Raw genomic sequence first — 19,188 nt, 5'->3', positions numbered from 1 at the left:
GACTATTCTTCATCTCTTGCTTTCTGCTCCCAGAACCTGGCATTTGCAGAACAGCCTGCAACACAAACAAATTGCAGCACTTCAGAAATCTACCAATGCTAATATTTCAGTAACCTGCTGAAACTTGCCAAGGGGCAAGGTTTCCTTCAGGGAGTGCTGGGGGGAGGGATAGCTCCGTGGTTTGAGCATTGGCCTGCTAAACCCAGGGTTGGGAGTTCAATCCTTGAGGGGGCCATTTAGGGATCTGGGACAAAAATTGGGGATCTGTCCTGCTTTGAGCAGGGGGTGGGACTAGATGACCCCTTGAGGTCCCTTCCAACCCTGATATTCTATGATTCATTCTTGTGTGCAGACGCTGAGGAGTCCCGACGAGGGACTGCGGTCTGTGCAAAGCGAGGTGCAGTCGGGGTAGATGCAGGATCTGAGGCGTATTAATGGTCTATTATGAATTTACTGCATTCCAGCACACTTCGGTGTTTGACACGGACCCTGAATTTCTTTGGCCTCCTGCTCCCGCATCTTCTGAACCTGCTTCCTATCGTCACCACCAAATCGTCACCCGCATCTGGCACCATTCAATCATTAATTATTTATGACTAGGATGCCATTGTGCTAGGTGCTGTACAAACATAGAACAAAAAGACTGTCCTTGCCCCGCAAGAACTTACCATCTAGGACTGCGCCGCTCCTGGAGCCTGCATTCAGACCATCATCTCTGCCATCGAAATAATGGAGCGAGCTCTTGGCAGGCAGGCCACAGATCAGCATATGCTTAAATGCTTTGCTGAGTGGGGCTGGGTGTAACAGGTACTAAAAGCATGAGCAATAAGCGGGCATGGGGCCGGGGGGACGGGGCAAGAGCAAATCTTGCCAAACTGGATGGATAGTTTTAGACACAATTCCATCACTTGAAAGCCTGGAAGTCCATTATTCTGTGCTCCATTTACTCTTCCTCCCATCCCCTCCTCCCACACCTCTTTGTTTCACCTGAACTCTAGAGTGAAATCCCTGCCTCAGTGAAGTCAGTGGCAAAACTCCCATTGCCTTCAATGGGGCTAGGATGTCACCCCTAGACAGTAAGCATTTTGAGGCAGGGGCTGCGTTTTTGTTCTGCGTCAGTACACTAGGCAGGAAGGGGTGCTGGTCCATGGCTGGGCATCCTAGTGCTGTGGCCCTAATAATGATAAATATAAATACTTATTGGTAAGGTGTCTATCGCTAGGGAGCCTTGGTCCTTGATAAGGACCTTCTATTGCTACTGTAATACAAACAATTGCTAATAATACGAATGCAGTAACTCTCCTGTGAGTAGGAGTTATGTTCCCTTGTGCAATCCCTGCATGACTCCACAGAGCTGCGGCAAAAAGCCGCAGCTGCTCTCTGTTTAGTTAGATGAATGAAACATTCGATTTAGCCTGTAATAAAAAATCTCGCTCCCTAAATTAATTCAGATTGGCTTGGAGATGAATGCTGACATTCTGGCTGTAGTGTAATATAGAAATGTAGGGCTGGAAGGAACCTCGAGAGGTCATCTAGTCCAGCCCCCTGCACTGAAGTAAGACCAAGTAAACCCCTCTGCCACCTCTGACAGCTGTTTGTCCAACCTGTTCTTAAAAACCTCCAATGACGGGCATTCCACAACCTCCCCTGGAAGCCTGTTCCAGAGCGTTCTGTGACAGGGTCAGGCCAGATGGCTACAGGAGAGTGATCCTGCGTGTCATCCTTGTGCAGGGGCCATACTAATCTTCTCTGTATCGTTCCAATTTTAGTATACGTGCTGCCGAAGCAAGCACAACTACAGGAGAGTGATAGAAGGCAGATATATTAGCCCCAGGTTAAGTAGGTCCCTTTTCCCCGGGTAAGGTAACAGGGAAGGTTCCAGAACAATCAGGAACTTTCTGGAAAAAATTAAGGCAGACAGGCTGATTAGAACACCTGCGGCCGATCAAGAAGCTGCTAGAATCAATTAAGGAAGGCTAATCAGGGCACCTGGGTTTAAAAAGGAGCTCACTTCAGTTTGTGGTGCGCGTGCGAGGAGTTGGGAGCAAGAGGCACAAGAAGCTGAGAGTGAGAAGGTGTACTGCTGGAGGACTGAGGAGTACAAGCATTATCAGACACCAGGAGGAAGGTCCTGTGGTGAGGATACAGAAGGTGTTGGGAGGAGACCCTGGGGAAGTAGCCCAGGGCGTTGTAGTTGTCACGCAGCTGTTACAGGAGCCACTGTAGACAGCTGTGATCCACAGGGCCCTGGGCTGGAACCCGGAGTAGAGGGCGGGCCTGGGTTCCCTCCATCCCCCCAACTCTCTGCTTGATACCGGAGGAGTTGACCTGGACTGTGGGTTCCACCAGAGGGGAAGGTCTCTGGCCTGTTCCCCGATCCACTAGGTGAGACTGTGGGGATTGTTCTTCTTCCTTTCCCCATGCTGGCCAGTGATGAGGCTAACTGAGTGAATGGCAGATTTGAGCCACGAAAGTGGCCAAACTGAGGGCTGCCGTGAACCTCTGAGGCGAGAAAATCCACCAATAAGCGCAGGACCCACCAAGGCAGAGGAGGAACTTTGTCACAGTAACTATCCGGAGAGTTAGAAAGTTTTTCCTAATATCCAACCTAAATCTCCCTTGCTGCAGATGAAGCCCATTGCTTCTTGTCCTAACTCCAGTGGACACGGCGAACAATCGATAAGGGCTGTTCTAAAGAGGACAGGTAACATATTTGGAGACTGTTAGCAGGTCCCCTTCTCAGTTTTCTTTTCTCAAGGCTAGACATGCCCAGTTCTTCTTCTTCTTCTTTAACCTTTCCTCATAGGTCAGGTCTTCCAAATATTTTCTCATTTGTTGTTGCTCTCCCCTGGACTCTCTCCGGTGTCTCCACATCTTCGTTAAAGTGAGGAGCCCGGAACTGGACACAGTTCTCCAGCAGAGGCCTCACCAGTGCCAAGTAGAGCGGAATGACTACCACCTGCATCTGACACACAGCCCTCCTGTTCAAACACCCCCGAGAACGGGCTGAGCTTTTGTTGGCAACCGCATCACGTTGTTGACTCTCGTTACATTTGTGGTCCGCTGTAACCCCCAGATCATAGAATCATAGAATATCAGGGTTGGAAGGGACCTCAGGAGGTCATCTAGTCCAACCCCCTGCTCAAAGCAGGACCGATCCCCAATTAAATCTTTTTTCAACCAGTACAAACCCCAGGAACTTCATCATGAAGGCGGCACTAAAAAAAAAATGAAACCATGCTGACGTCCGGCCATGCGGTTCTGGGATCCAAAGAGCAGCACTCCGCCCTGTAGCGCGCTAGCCATATGATTTTCGGGTTTGTGATCCCAGATAAGGTTAAACTGTTTTTTTTTTTTTTTTTAAGATGCTTTATTTTCGCATGGCTCAAAGTCTGCAGCAGCCTTAAACCTTTATGCAAAAAGAAAAGGAGGACTTGTGGCACCTTAGAGACTAACAAATTTATTTGAGCATAAGCTTTTGTGAGCTCATGAAAGCTTATGCGCAAATAAATTGGTTAGTCTCTAAGGTGCCACAAGTCCTCCTGTTCTTTTTGAGAATACAGACTAACAGGGCTGCTCCTCTGAAACCTGCCATTAAACCTTTATGTGATCCAGCCACGAGAGGGGGGCAGAAAGCCAGGCTGTATTTACACGGGGATAAAAGGCACAAATTCATTTTGGGGGGTGGGGGGAGGGAAGGGGCATGCAAGATGAGATATATAGGGGGGGAAATAATTGCACCTCCAGAGACCGAGTTGGAGGGAGATATCAGGAGGCTGTAATGCTGACAGGGTTTTAGGGGGATACTTAGGGTGACCATATTTTCCCAAAGGGAAAATGGGACACCCCTGGGCTGGCCTGAGCCCCTCTTCCCACCCCCGTCCCCCTGCCACGCAGGGCCCTCCCAAGCCTCCCACCAGGCTGGGCTGAGGTCCCCTCCCCTGGCACCTGCAACAGATCCCCTGCTGCTCCCACACACATGGGGCTACCCGAGGCCTCCCAGCCTCCCACCCATGTGGGGCCAGTCTGAGGTCCCCCTCCCCACTGGCACCTGGGGCCAGCCCAAGCCCCCCCCCAAACCCCCTTCCCCCTACAGATCCTTACCTCCCCATGCACAGGGCTGGTGGTCCGAGCCCCCCACGCATGCTGGTTCATGTTGGGAACCAGCCTGACACAGAATCCCCAGGATCCTGAGCTACACCAAGTGCTCCTTGGTCACAGTCCAGGATCTGGGCCTTTAAGTTAAGGAAATTTGAGTGTCCGGGCCAGAGCCTCAGCTGGTGTAAATCAGTGTAGCTCCAGTGATGGCATCAGAGCAATGTTGATTTATCCCAACTGAGAAGCTGGCCCTTGGAGAGCAGATGAAACCAGCCAAAAGTCTGTTTCCAGAAACTGCAGAGGAGAAAGCTCTTGCATCCCCAGTGATGCCGAATCACCACTAGGTGAGTGGAGGGAGCAGGGAAGGAAATAGAAAGAGAGACACAAGGTCTGTGAGATCGAGCTCATGAAGGGTTTTAAAAAATGCAAGGGAGTAAGTGTGACAGAGGCATAGTGAGGAACAGAGAGACTGGGGGCGGGCGGAGGAGGGACAGCCATACGGGAAGGGATGGGGGAGAAGAGACAGCAAACCATGATCATAAATGGAATGAATCTGCCAGGGGAGGGAAGCATTTAGACACAAATGCAGGGTGGCTCTGACAGCGACGGTGGGGCCGGGATCTGCAGCCACTCAGCTGCACTGCACCTACCCGGTGAACAGAGGAGTGCATGGCTGAGAGCCCCTTTTTATGCGATAATTAGAAATGTCTTTCCATGGCTTCGAAAACAAAAAGCACGTCACAAAAGCCCTTTTCATCCCTCCATTAGCTGAACTGATTGCCTAGAAGCCCTTGAGTGGAGAGACGCTGCGTGTAAGGGAGGCGGCGCGCTTGAAAGAGGCCTTGGTTTTGGTGTGGGGAGTGCGGTTTGTGTTTTGGTATCTCAAAGGGTACAGCTCAGATGCAAGGCGTTGTTTCCTGGGGAAGTGTGGTCTCTGGAGGAAGCAGCTGGCACTGGGGTGGAAACAGAAGCAGATGAGAGGCTGACACTGGATAGTGAAAGGGACTGGAGAATATATGGAAGCCAGTTATACACAGGGTGACCAGATGTCCCGATTTTATAGGGACAGTCCCAATATCTGGGGCTTTTTCTTATATAGGCACTTATTACCCTCCACCCCCATCCCGATTTTTCACACTTTCTATCTGGTCCCTCTAGTTATACAGCACCTGCATTAGGGGAGAGCTCGTGTCTTAGGGAGCAGTGAGTCAGGGCGATGGGAACGCAGAACTCAAGGGAAGAGAGGCGAAGGAAAGGGAAAGCCCACTGTCCAGCGCCACTCGTCCTGGTGTAAATCAGCATTTGCAAACGGGGTTATTTTGATTTACCCCAGCTGGGGATTTGGTCCTCTGTGTGCACCTACCGGTTGCCTTTCCTCTCTGTTGCAGCTCTGAGCACGGCAAAGCCAGGCCTTGGCCACCTCCCCATTCCCTTGCCGCTTGCTGCGCTTGGCACTACCCTGGAGGGAAGGACGCAGCAGCCCCCTGGCTTACTGGAGTGAGCTATGACGAGCACAGATCGCGCCAGTGCTCTGTGACCTGCCCCGGATTCCCATCTGCCACTGCCTAAGAGACTGCTCCCCCCCCCCCCCCACCACCACCACACACGCACCCATGGGCACCCTTGTGATGGCTGAATCAGCCGCGGCATTGCCTTTGGAGAGTGCCTAGATCTGAACTCCGGGATGCAGGCAGACTGTTTCCACTCTCTGCTCCTCAGCTCTCACGCCGAGGTGCCCAACTCCCTTTGAAATCCAATTGGAGTTAGGTACCTATCTCATTTAGGCTCCTCTAAAAAAGTCAGCTTGGCTTCCCATCTGCTTCTGCATGCAATTCATGGCATTGGCTTGCCTTGTAAAGACCAGCGCCTGGCTACCTCAGGGTACGTCTACGCTGCAATCAAACACCTGCCGCTGGGCCAGCTGACTTGGGGTCACGGGGCTCAAGGCTATCAAATTGCAGTGTAGCCCAAGTCCCGCAAGTCCAAGTCAGCTGACTCAGGTCAGCCCCGGGTGTTTGATTGCAGTGTAGACATACCAAATGTGTCCTCCTCTCCCCATGGACTTCATTGGGTCAGTTGAGCTAGGCAATGGCTCTTTTCTGTGAGTCTTTAGGACTGAGGAATAAACAGGACAGGCGGGGCAGTCCCATTACATAGTCCATCGTTAGTGGTGCAGACAGATTTGCAAGTGCTCAGCCCCAGCTGAAAGGGTTAGATTTTGAAAAGAGCTCAGCTCTCATTGTGACCCCTCAGGGAAGATTCCCCCTCGCCCCCAGCACTTTGCTGTCCTGACAATCTGACCCTGACTGTGGGCTCAGAAGGCTGTTTTTAAAAACTCTGCCCTTACTGATTGGGAGTCCTGTTGTGAATGACTGAATGTTGCCATCTAGCAAGGGAAAAACCACCCCCACAACTACAAAATCAAGGCAAATGCAACCGACAACGGACTTTGATCATTTCTTTTGCGACCTCTAGCTAGGTTCTGATTATTTGTGATCATCCTTCAGGCAGTAAGTACAAGGTAGGATAGATTTGAACAAAAAAGAAAAAAGTAGTGAAATCTTTGTAACATGAAACCTCTCCAAATTATCCACTCTTAAAAAATATTTGCTGAAAGTTGGGACTAGATTCCAGCATTTTGCTTTCTCATGTGGATTAGAAAGCATGTGGATGAACTAAATGAGGATCATTGACATGCTAAAAAACTACAAACACAGAAACATTGGAATTACAAACTGGATCAGACCTGGGATCTATCCCAGGATTCTGTCTCTTAACAGTGCACTGCACCAGCTGCTTTGGAGGAAGGTGCAAGACACCTGTCCCCTCAACTGACAATTGTGGAATAACCTGCCCATGGGGGAAATTACTTCCTGACCTCAACTAGTTAGAGGTTGGTTCATGCCCTGAAGCAGGAAGGTTTATAGCCCTTCCAAAACTCTGGTTCATTTTTTCATCTTTACTGGGGAAATTCCAAAGGTTTGGAGTCCTGCCAGTGTCATTCCAATGTTTTAAAAGGATGACCCAGAGAACTATAGATGAGCTAGCCTGTTGTCAGTCCCAGGTAAAATAATGTCATGGTTAATATGTAGGTTTTGGAGGATTAAATTTTTATTTGTAAATGTTGATTTCACTGAACACCCACAAACTGACAAAACAAATTCCATCCATCATAATAAAAATGTACAGATAGGCAAAATAAAAAGGCCTGCCGCTTGAGAACTAATCTGAGTCTGATTTAAGTATATTTACCTTGTATATTTTGACAGTTTGTGTTTGAATGGTTAAAAGCTTTAACTTTTTGAATCTTAATGTCTACTGTCATTAAATAATTATTGTTCAACACCCCCACCATAACTTGGTGCAGCTGTGAAAATTTAAATTGATAAAAATTGCTTAAAATAAACATTAAACATTAATATTATCTATCAAAATTATAAAAACCATCAAAATTTAATCGTGCCAAAATTATTTATACAAGACTCTATCCACAAAGAATTAACAGATAGACGTATAATTAACAACAGCTCTCATGGTTTTATGTAAGTTAGATCTTGCCAAACAAATTTTTGTAGGATTATGCGTCTGGTTGAATAAGGCAATTGTGTTGATATAAAAACAATGGGGAGTACTTGTGGCACCTTAGAGACTAACAAATTTGGGCATAAGCTTTCGTGGGCTAAAACCCACTTCATCAGATGCATGGAGTGGAAAATACAGTAGGCAGGTATATATTCAGACTAAGACAGCTACCATTCTGAAACCTGTGTTGATATAATATACAGTAGTTGGATTTCTCCAAGGCACTTGTCTTAAACTCTCCCTGAATAATATAGATTCATAGATATTAAGGTCAGAAGGGACCATTATGATCATCTAGTCTGACCTCCTGCACAACACAGGCCACAAAATCTCACCCACCCACTCCTGCAAAAAACCTCTCACCTATGTCTGAGCTATTGAAGTCCTCAAATTGTGGTTTAAAGACTTCAAGGAGCAGAGAATCCTCCAGCAACTGACCTGTGCCCCATGCTACAGAGGAAGGCGAAAAACCTCCAGGGCCTCTTCCAATGTGCCCTGGAGGAAAATTTACTTCTCGACCCCAAATATGGTGATCAAGATAGATGGATAAAAACTGGCTCACTGATAGATCTCAAAATGTAGTTATTAATGAGGAGCCATCAAGGAGGGGGGCCTTTTCTGGTGGAGACCCCAGGGATCGGTTGCTGGTCCAATGCTGCTCTAATATTTTTACAGCTATCTGGATGATGATGTAAAATCTTTGCTGATAAAGTTTGAAAATGACCCAAATATTGGCAGGGTAGGAAATAAACTGTTAGAGTGATCTGAATCACCTGGTTAAATGGCCAGACTCCAATAAAAGTCATTTTAATGTAGCCAAATGCAAAATAATAAATCTGGGGGGAAAGAATGCAGATGATACCTGCAGGTTGAAAGAGTCTGTCTTGGACAGCATTGACTCAGAAGATCAGAGGGAGCATCGCATATAATTGCCTCAACATTAGCTCTCAGTGGTTTGCTTTGACAAAACGGCCTAGAGTGATCCTTGGATGTCTGAACAGGGGATATCAAGTGGAAGCAGGGACATGATCTTGTCTCTGGACACAGCATTGTAAGAATAACTTGTCCAGTTCTGGTGTCCACACATCAAGAAGGATGTGAAAATACTGGAATGAGTCCTAAGGAGGGCCACAAAAATGATCTAAGGGCTGGAAAAAAAAATAAGCCTTTTGATGTGAGATTTGAGGAGCTCGGCGTATCAAGGAGAAGGCTGAGAGGTGACTGTGTCTAGGTACTCACACATGGCAAACAGATCTGATAGTGGTGGGCTTTTCAGCCTTGCTGACCAGGGCATAACAAGACGCTGAAGTTAGACAAATTTAACACTGAAATAAGATGCAATTTCCTAATGGCGAGGGGAAGGACACATTGGAACAGCTCACCAGGGGAAGTGTTGGGCTCTAAAACAAGATCAGGGATCTTTTTAAAGGCTATTCTTTAATCCAGCTTCTGGGAGAAATTCTACTGCCTGTCTGCGCAGAGGGTCGGGCTGGATGATTGTGGTAGTCTCTTCCGGCCTTGGTGTCTGTGAATTTATGAATCCTGCTATCCATCCCCTTCCTTATGGCCATAGAGAGAACAGGGAGCTCTGTGTTACCCTCAAAATGCTCATAACACGTGAAGCTTTGTATTATGACTTTAATCAAATCTCATGCTTCAGTCGGTCGTCTGTACGGGCCAGGAAGGAATGTTTTTCCCCGATGCACAACTGGCCAGATGTGTTTTGGGTTTCTTTTCCCCTGCTTTCCTCTGAAATATCAGGGATTGGCCACCGCTGGAGATAGGACACTGAACAAGGTGGATTAGTGCTCTGAGATGGCCCAGAGACTTATCTTTCCTAGATGCCTGGCTGGCGTGCGTTTGCTCCCATGCTCAGGGTGAAACTGACTGCCAGATTTAGGGTGAATCTTCCTCCTGGTCAGATTGTCCAGGGTCCTCAGAGTTGCATGGAGTGTGGCTTGCCCGCTAGGATCCTCTGAGCATGTCTTCACCTAATCAACACCATGCTATTGCAGGAGCCCCTGGCATTGGTGGAAGATCAGGCTCTCCTTTTCTCTTCCTGTGGCCACCACAGTTTAGTCTCCTGAGGACTGAAGTGTGTGATTAAAGTAATTGGGCTCTCTATAAGGCTATTGGAGGTGAAATGTAATGGCTGTATGTTTACAGGAGGTCAGACTGGATGATCTACTTCTCCCTTCCGGCTTCAAACTCTATGAAACCATTCCAACTGGATATTCTTGTTACCTTCATGAACTTCCAGCCTTTTTAAACTCTTGGCCTCACTGGTATCTTGTGGCTGGTATCTTGTTCCACAGGCTAACTGTGCACCATGTGAAAGTTCTAAAAATGCCCCGAAGTCTGGAAATGCTGTAACCCTCTTGCTTCAGGACTCTGGGGTACAGACGTGGGGACCCGTATGAAAGACCCCCTAAGCTTATTTCTACCAGCTTAGGTTAAAAACTTCCCCAAGGCACAAATCTCTATTTGTCTTTGGACTGAGATATGCTGCCACCACCAAGTGATTTAACAAAGAACCAGGGAGAAGGACCACTTGGAGTTCCTCTTCCCCCAGCAATCCCCCCAAGCCCTTACACCCCCTTTCCTGGGGAGGCTTGAGAATAATATCCTAATCAATTGGTTACAAAATGATCAAAGACCCAAACCCCTGGGTCTTGGAACAATGGAAAAATCAGTCAGGTTCTGAAAAAAAGGACATAAAGCAGTCTCTAACTTTCAGAGCTTGGTGATGTTAGAAAGAAACTTCCCTTCTGGATGGATTATTCCATAACTGAGTGCATCTTCTTCTGAAGCAGCTGGTACTAATACCACTGTCTGAGACAGGGGCCCCAAACTGGCAAGGTAATTAATCATGTGTCTCACTTCTAAGCGGGTGACATGAATAGGTAGGACCCAACCAATTTCACTGCTGTGAAAAACCTGTTACAGACCATGAAATAAGCCCTTCCTCAAGAAATCTGATCTCCCCCTTGCTGTTGGGAGTGCCCCAGCCAGGAGGCTCCTCGCTGTGAGTCCCTGCTGGGCTGGGGAGGGACAGGACTAGTCCTTCCCTTGCATGGCAGCTCGGAGCGGAGAGAAGGGGTGAGATCAGACCCACTTCCATGTACCTTTTGGGCTGGGACTCCCATGGTTACAACACTGTGAAATTTCAGAGATAAACAGCTGAAAACGTGAAATTGACCAATTAAAAAACCCTCTGGCCATGAAATTGATCAAAATGGACTGTGAATTTGGTAGGGCCCTTTTAAGTCAGGAGCTTCAAACTAGGTATGTGCCTTGCTGAATCGGGGCCAGGACACTGGACTAGACGGCCCACTGGTCTGGTGTGTGATAGCAATTGCAAAAGCATTGGTAAACTTTTGATGACAGGATTTTGGAGGGTTTATTGTTTCTGCAACAGATTTTGCCTTAGTCACAGAAATTGTTAGACTTTCATACCTTTGTGCTCCATACCATCGCTGTCTTCTTTTAAATTTAGCTCTCTTGTGAGGGGAGGGGAACTGGGGGCCAGTATATACCGTCTGCCTCCCTTGCCTAATCAAAGAGCATTTGACTTGAAAGGATCTCGATTCTAAGCGAAGGCGACAAGGAACATGCATCATTAAAAAATGTTCAAGTGACTTTCAGGGAGTAGTGGAATGCCTCTGAAATTTCTCTGGTTACAAATGCACCGCACCACAGCAGCAGCTGCGTAGAGAGATGGTGGGTCGGGGAGGCATGAAGAATCTAATTTTACAGTGCTTGTCAATTTTGCAGTAACTCTCACAGGTAAAGCCTCTGATAGCCAACGAGTGGGCATGTTTTCTCTAATAGTAAACGAAAATAGATTTATAAGGCCCACGCTTCCCAGCCCTTTGCTGTCCCCCGGCACCCAACTTTCCGCCCCCTAAAACAGCTCATTTGCTAGGTAACGAGTTGTTTTCATCTGATTATAACTCTCCTTCCCTAATCCCCCTTCCCTGTGGAGGGCTGGGATATTAGACATTTAAGCCAAAAGAGATTTTGCTGCTTACTGTTACTGAGTAAGAACATCTGTCTTGAGGATGTTTACTAAAACAGAGGGATCGGTAGAAAACAGCGGTATCTAGTAGCTATACTCCAGATTACTGTATTGAAGATCTAGATAAAAGAATGCCTTGGTGGGTATATCAAAAGCCAGATGTATTGTATCTGCGTCAAGTTTTCCTCTTGTATTTCTCACATCCAGGCATGTTTTAATCCAAAGCCGAGATCCATCTTGTGTCGGTGATCCTGTCAGAGCTCACAGGCTAAGCAAGGTTAGAACACTTCAGAACTTGGAGAGCAAGGGAAGCAGGAGCTGATGCGGTTAATTCAGTAGAGAGAGCTGTCCCCTTGGAGTGAGTGCTGATCCCAATGCTTCCGTGTGGTGGGAGCGGGTGCTGTTTTGCAGGGAGCAGGGTGCTCACTAGAGGCTCTCTGTCCTGGGAGTCAGTGCTGACCCGAGGGCCCCCATGCTGTGTGCTACAAGGAGAAGTGAAGGTAATTCAGCAGGGAGCATGCTTCCCTTTCATGCCCCCGTGTCTCAGCATGGTGCAGGGGGGGTGCAGTGCTGCAGGAAGTGATATCCAGCCCAGGAGCCGTGCCAGGGATGTGCTGTGCTGTGCTGTAGGGAGTGGGGTGGATGGCTTAGCAGGGGATGCTCTCTCCTCTGAGTCAAGGCTAAGCCCAATGTCTCAGGATGGAGCTGCCCTGCAGAGAGTGGTACCCACCTCGGTGGCACTAGGGGTGCTGTGTTGCAAGGAGTGGGGTGGATGGTTAGGTGGATGGTTAGATGGACCAATAGAGGTCTGATTCAGAGTGGAGCGGGAAGATGAGCCAGTCTGGATGGGCCAAGAAAGAAGTGGGAATGGCAAACAAAAACAAACTCCAGGGGCCAGATCTCCCTCTGGGGTAAATTGGTGTAGCTCCACTCACTGACTGCAACGGTGCTCAGCTGATTTACACTTCCTGAGGCTATGGCCCCACATTCTCCTTCCGGCACCCTAAAAGTCCCCTTTGGGCCTCCGGCTGGGATCTGGCAGTTAGGAGGATCATCCTGCTCCCTTGTGCTGAGATGGCAAAAGGCTCCGTATTTACAGATAGTTGCTTTAAACAGCTCAGAGCAGGTGATGGATCCACACAGTAATTTCCGAGCACCACGAGAGCTTGTGCTGCATGCAGTGGGAAGCTCAGGGATGGAGCCCTCACACCTCTTTCAGAGCATGAGGGGTGATGCTGCAGAGACGGCTGCTTGGATCCCAGCAGCCACGTTGTCACATGCCCCACGCCCTGGGAAAGTGACCTCTCTTCGCCTGCTGCACTGACAATGTGCCAGGCATTTGAGGGCTGCAGCTAAGTCGCAGATGCAGCCTGTTCAGATTACACGTCCCAACATGCAATGCTCCATTTTGGCCCACACCAGGGCAGGTGGAGCACTGCACGGTGAGCTACACCTCTCTAGGATCGTGCTGTTTTTATTGTTGTTTGAGATTTACATTGACGTAGTTACTGGAGACTTCAGCCAGGCTAGGGACCCCCGTGCCAGGCGCTGTGCAAGAATGTAGAGCCTGATTCTCATTTGCACTAAGGTCCTGTTACATACTCTGTCCGAGGGGCGTGAAAAGGCCTTAGTGTAAATCAAAACAGAGCCATTTGAATGCCAGTACAGAGTACCATCCAGTTAATTAAATGGGAGGAAGGCCAGAGGCTCCAGTGTAGGCCCACTTTGGCTATCCCTGGGTTACTGTATAGGCCCAGTCACCATGTCAATAACCAGGAGTCACCAATACACAGGGAATGGGAGAGGTTAACGTTAAATATGCTCTGGATTTACGTAAGAAAATAAGAACAGCCATGCTGGGTCAGACCAGTGGTCCATCTAGCCCAATAAGCTGTCTTTCCACAGTGGCAAATGCCAGGTGCTTCAGAGGACATGAACAGAACAGGGCAGTTATCGAATGATCAGCCCCCTGTCATCCAGTCCCAGCACCCAGCAGTCAAAGGCTTAGGGACACCCAGAGCATGGGGTTGTGTCCCTGACCATCCAAGCTAATAGCCATTGATGGACCTATCCTCCACGAACTTTTATCTAATTCTTTTTTGAACCCAGTTATACTTTTGGACTTCACAACATCCCCTGGCAACGAGTGCCATACGTTGACTGCGCGTTGTGTGAGGAAGAACTTCCTTATGTTTGTTTTAAATGTGCTGCCGATTAATTTCATTGGGTGACCCTTGGTTCTTGTGTGATACGAAGGGGTAAACAACACTTCCCTGTTCACTTTCTCCACAGATTTGGACTTAACTATCTTGAGTAATTTTGAATCATCGGCAAATTTTGCCACCCCCTTTTCCAGATCATTTATGAATATGTTGAACAGCACTGGTCCCAATACAGATCCTTGGGGGATCCTGCTCTTTACCTCTCTCCATTGTAAAAGGTGGCCATTTATTCCTACCCTTTGTCTCCTATCTTTTAATCAGAAACTGATCCAGGGAAGGATGCTCCCTCTTATCTCATGACTGCTTACTTTGCTTAAAAACTTTTGGTGTGGGATATTGTCAAAGGCTTTCTGAAAATGCAAGTACACTGTATCAAGTGGATCACCCTTGTCCAAATGCTTATTGACTTCCTCAAAGAATTCTAATAGATTGGCGAGGCATGATTTCCCTTTACAAAAGCTGTGTGGACTCTTCCCCATCAAATTGTGTTCATCTATGTCTGATAATTCTGTACTTTACTATAATTTCAACTAATTTGCCTGGTACTGAAGTTAGATTTACTGGCCTGTAATTGCCAGGATCACCTCTGGAGCCTCTTTTAAAAATCGGCGTCACATTAGCTACCCTCCAGTCATCTGTACGGAGACTGATTTAAGCGATAGGTTACATACCATAGTTAGTAGTTCTGCCATTTCATATATGAGTTCCTTCAGAATTCTTGGGTAAATCCAGGGGTGAAAGTAAAATGCAGCTCTTACCGTATGGGGCTGCTCTGCCCCCCCCCCCCCCGGAAGGGGCGGGGCCTTGGGTGGAAGGGGCGGGGCTGGGGGTCAGCCTCCCCCAGCCAGTCCATCTGCTCTCCCTGGCCCACGCTGACCGGGGCTCCAGTGGCGATTTAAAGGGCCCGGGGCTCCGGCCGGCGCTGCCCCAGAGCAGCTACTTCTTCACAGGGTCTGTGTTGTAGATGGGCATCGAGGTGGCAAAAGAACTTTCTTGGAAACCAAAAGCTTCTGCTGTCTGTGAGGGAGAACTCAAGGGGAGCTTTGCTCTCTCCTCCTGCTTGTTCATGCCATTTCCCCCAGAACCAGTGACAGGAGAGGATGACACTCAGCCAGGACGGGACCTGCTGGCTAATAGCATTGGCCTCAAAGTGCCTATTTTGCCGATGGGGAAACTGAGGCACAATGGGCCAAATTTTTAAAGCTGATTTAGGCACCTAAAGATTCAGATAGGTGCACGCTGGGTGCATTTGGAAATCCCACTAGGCACCTGCATACATTTTAAAAATCCAGTCCTAAGTGACTTATTCAGTAGCAGAGCTGAGAATGCACCCCCCAAGTCTCCAGGCACCTAGATTGACCTCCTTGATAGAAGCACCCTCTAAATGAGCCACGCTCCTTCTCATGATTCCTATCACACGCTGCTATGGTTCCGGCACTGGCTGGAACAAGTGGCCTCCCACTTTCCAGAGGTTGTCGCGTGGCAGGAGGTTACTCCCATGGCCAGGGGCAGCACAGCTGTATCCAAGACAGCTTGGGGGGAGGGATAGCTCAGCGGTTTGAGCACTGGCCTGCTAAACCCAGGGTTGTGAGTTCAATCCTTGAGGGGGCCATTTAGGGATCAGGGGCAACAACTGGGGATTGGTCCTGCTTTGAGCAGGGGGTTGGACTAGATGACCTCCTGAGGTCCCTTCCAACCCTGATATTCTATGATTCTAAGAGCCCACTCGCTCTTCCTTCTGGCTCAGGAATTCCGTGACCCTTGTTCATGCAGGGAAGAGCGCATCTCGCCCATTCTGCTGATCATCATCAGCCACTCGGCTGGAGCGCAAGGCCTCTCTCATTAGAGAAATCGGCTGTGACAGCTGCTTGGCAGCCTCGCTCAGCACGCCAGCCTGCTGTGTTGCCACGCCAAGAATCTCAAACAGGGACGAGACCATCTGTGCTGGGTTACAGCTGAAACTTTGCGGAGATGTGGATGCAGCCTTGCAAAGGGTGATGGGAAGAAGGAAGTGGGGTGGGATGGGGAAGGCTGGGGCTTCGACCCGCTGTCCCTCTGTCTGTCAGGGCTTTCCTCTCTGTCTGTTGTCTTAACTGGGCATTGCTTGATTCATACAGGGGAAGGAATGGTGCCTTCTAGGAGGAATCTGTGCTGGAATAAGAGTCATTATTGGAGGATATTTCTGTAGTAACCATCCTGATCAGAGACAGAACCCTCTGGGTTTTACCACCTCAGAGAATACCTGGGTGGATCAGTGCCCTCTGCAGACCCATGAGTCTCAAACAGCTGTCTGGTTCTTCACATGGCTACTTCTGATAATCCCCTGCCATGGTGGATTTGCTGGTTGCTATCATAACCATGGGATGGGTGGGTTAAGACAGGATCAAACCAGTCAGCTGAGCCGGGTCTCCCAATTTGATAGGATTTCCAGATTTTTCTCAGAGACCATACACCTTGCCACATCCCCATGGAGATTTGGGGTACCCTATTTATTGTCCAAAGCCTTCCCGCAGTTTTCCTAAGGAGTCCCCACATTTTGCACCTTCATCCCACTCTTCCTCAGCAATATGCCAGCTGCTTTGACCCTACTTTCTGAAAAGGAACCCCAAACTTTTCCCCTCTACCCCTTCGTCCACTCTGTAGCCCCACCAGAAATATACAAGGGGGTTGAGGTTCCCACATGTTGAATATAAGCAACACTGTGGGATGTCTACACTACGACGGAGAGGTATGATTGCTTCATACGTAGACATACCCAGTCTTGCTTTGACCAGGCTAGATCCAAGGTAGGTTGAGTAACTGTAGCAGTGAAGTTCAGGCAGCATGGGCTGCAGCCCCTTGAGTATGTACCTGGAGTCCCAGGTGAGCAGGGCTAGCCCATAAAGCTGCTTGTGATCACACTGGTGGCTTCACTTCTATTGTTCAAGCAAGATCAAAGCTAGCTCGGGTCTGCCTATAGGGGCTGCAGTTGCACCTCCTGACTGAAGTGTAGATAGACCCTTAATCTGTTTCTCCGACAGGAAGTACAGGTCTTCTGCGCTTCCCAAGTGGTTTCTCTCGAGGCAGGAAAGGGCCAGTCCTGGCTACTCAGACACACCAGTTCCAGGTGGCTGTGCGTTGCCTGGGCTGATTGAAATTCTGAGCAGCAGCGTGTTGTGGCCTCTGAGTCAGAGCGAGGGAAATGAGCACTGGCCGTCTATCATCCCCACTAATCACGGCCAACAGCCACAATACAAAGCAGCTGCTCCATGTCGATAGGACACCGAGCATCCTTCCAGCGCCCTGCGGCTCTGGCCTAGCCTACTGTGTAATCAGGCTGGAAGTGAGGAGGTGGGGAGCCAGGATTTGGGGGATAATTAGACTAATGGCAAGGAAAATTATGCTTGCTGGGGGTGGGGGTGGAATATCCAGCCATGCTTCGCTAGAATCAATCATGTCAGTGGGAGATTCTTGCAAGGATCAGCCATTCAGGGATGCTGATGAGAGATGATGTCAGCGTGGTCCGGGGATAGGATGCTAAACTGGGAGCCAGGAGAACTGGGACTGTATTCCTAGCTCTGCCACTGGCTCAGTCTGTAGCCTTTGGGCAAGTCACTTAATCGCTCTGTGCCTCAGTTTCCTCATCTGTGTGGATTAGGGATGATGACACTGACTTTCTTTCGTAAAGTGATCTAAATAAGAGTCATCGATTTTAAGGCAATAGGGAACCATTGTGATCAGCCTGCATTCCACAGATCATGACATTCTACCCATTTCCAAGTATGATTAATATTATTATTAGCTGTCATTACTAAGAAGGGAACGGGAACTGATGGAGCCGCACAGTCGCAACTCCATGGGCGGGCCGCTTTTTAAAGCAATCACCTCCAGCCAGGCCACCTGCTACAGGAATGCTAAATATAAAGGGGATACAGCTGTTAATGGCTGTGCATGCCGTATATAGTGAGTGGGTATAAAGTGCGCCATGTACTGGCAGATAAGGATTTGTAGCATGGTTCCTAAGTGGTGACTGTTACGCACGATAAATTGGCAGCTTGAGTCTAGGTCGTAACATTGCCGTGTGCTCCTTACAAGCTAAGAACATCTGGGCTGGGTTAGGACTTGGGTGGGAGACTTCAGAGTAGAACATTTCAAGGGGGCTGATCGTTTAATGTCTGTCACATGCGCACCCCCATGGCGCAGCATCTCTTTGTTTCAGCGCTCTTCCCCATAAGGTCGTAGTGAGCCAAGGCCGCTGCTGGATAGACTGTGATCTGGATGTGGGGTAAAATCAAGGACCTGACCACTTGTGGTTATTAGGTGCTATTGCAATACAAAATACGCCCCCTCCTCCACCCCTCCGTCATGGACCTAATTCCCCATTGTGCGAGGGGCTGTACAAACACAGAACACATAGATGGTCCCTGCCCCAACTGGCTTCCAATCGACGCATAAGGGCGAAGACTGATAGACAGGTGGGGGATGTACACAGAGACAATGAAATGATGGGCAGTGGTCTGAGCTCATCAGTTGTCTGACCATTGTCAAGGTTTTGGTAGGTATCAAGCACAGGAGAGTTTTAAGAAGGGATTAAAGATCAGAGCTCTTTTCAAAAGGGTCAAGGCATTAGTCCTGACTGAGTCTGGGAGATCACAGTATAGCCAGCCAGCCAGTTTCAGCAAGATACAGGATCATTCACTTCCTGTCCTCCGCTGACATAATTATTGTCTAACACTGGGAATTCTTTTCTTGGTGGGAAAGGAAAACCAGTGTCCATGCAGAGGTGGAGGGCAGAGTGAGAACTAAACAAAGACTGGGTTCCTCCCCAAATAAAGTAGCACATGTGGAGCAAGGGGGGATGGAGGGGAGATCTCTCAAGGCAGAAATGGAAGTTAGGCACCTCAGGCCCAGTGGCTTTGAATGGGAACTGGTTACCTAACTGCCCTTTGTAGCCTTGGAAAATCTCCCACTGGATCTATCATCATGGCTCACAGGAAATACACTGGACCTGGAGCTTTCCTTGAAATGTGCCTCTATCCTATTCATGGTGGTGTAGGGTCACCTCTGGCCACTTTGAAATGGCAGAATCCTACATGCGAGAGGTCGAAAACCTCATCCATGCTGGCCCATGCTTACAATATACTTAAAGAATACCCCTTAAGCCCCCGTCCTTGGTCAAATACCATGTGGCTATCATTTCCCCTCCTTAGGCTGAAGTCTTTTAGGTAGGCATAGTATCTCCAGGCTCAAGGACTCATGGGTTCTATATACCTCACTCTGCAACTGATT

General features: G+C 48.6%; 1 pseudogene; it reads right to left on the bottom strand.

Moving 5' to 3' along the window:
- Positions 1–1,695: 1,695 nt before the first annotated feature.
- LOC114020325 lies at positions 1,696–1,793 on the bottom strand (annotated as a pseudogene).
- Between the last annotated feature and the right edge of the window lie 17,395 nt (positions 1,794–19,188).

The sequence above is a fragment of the Chelonia mydas genome, chromosome 21, assembly GCF_015237465.2.
Source record: "Chelonia mydas isolate rCheMyd1 chromosome 21, rCheMyd1.pri.v2, whole genome shotgun sequence".
Classification (NCBI taxonomy): Eukaryota; Metazoa; Chordata; order Testudines; family Cheloniidae; genus Chelonia; species Chelonia mydas.
The sequence above is the reverse complement of the archived record's forward strand: the minus strand, read 5'-3'. Positions and strand labels throughout refer to the sequence as shown.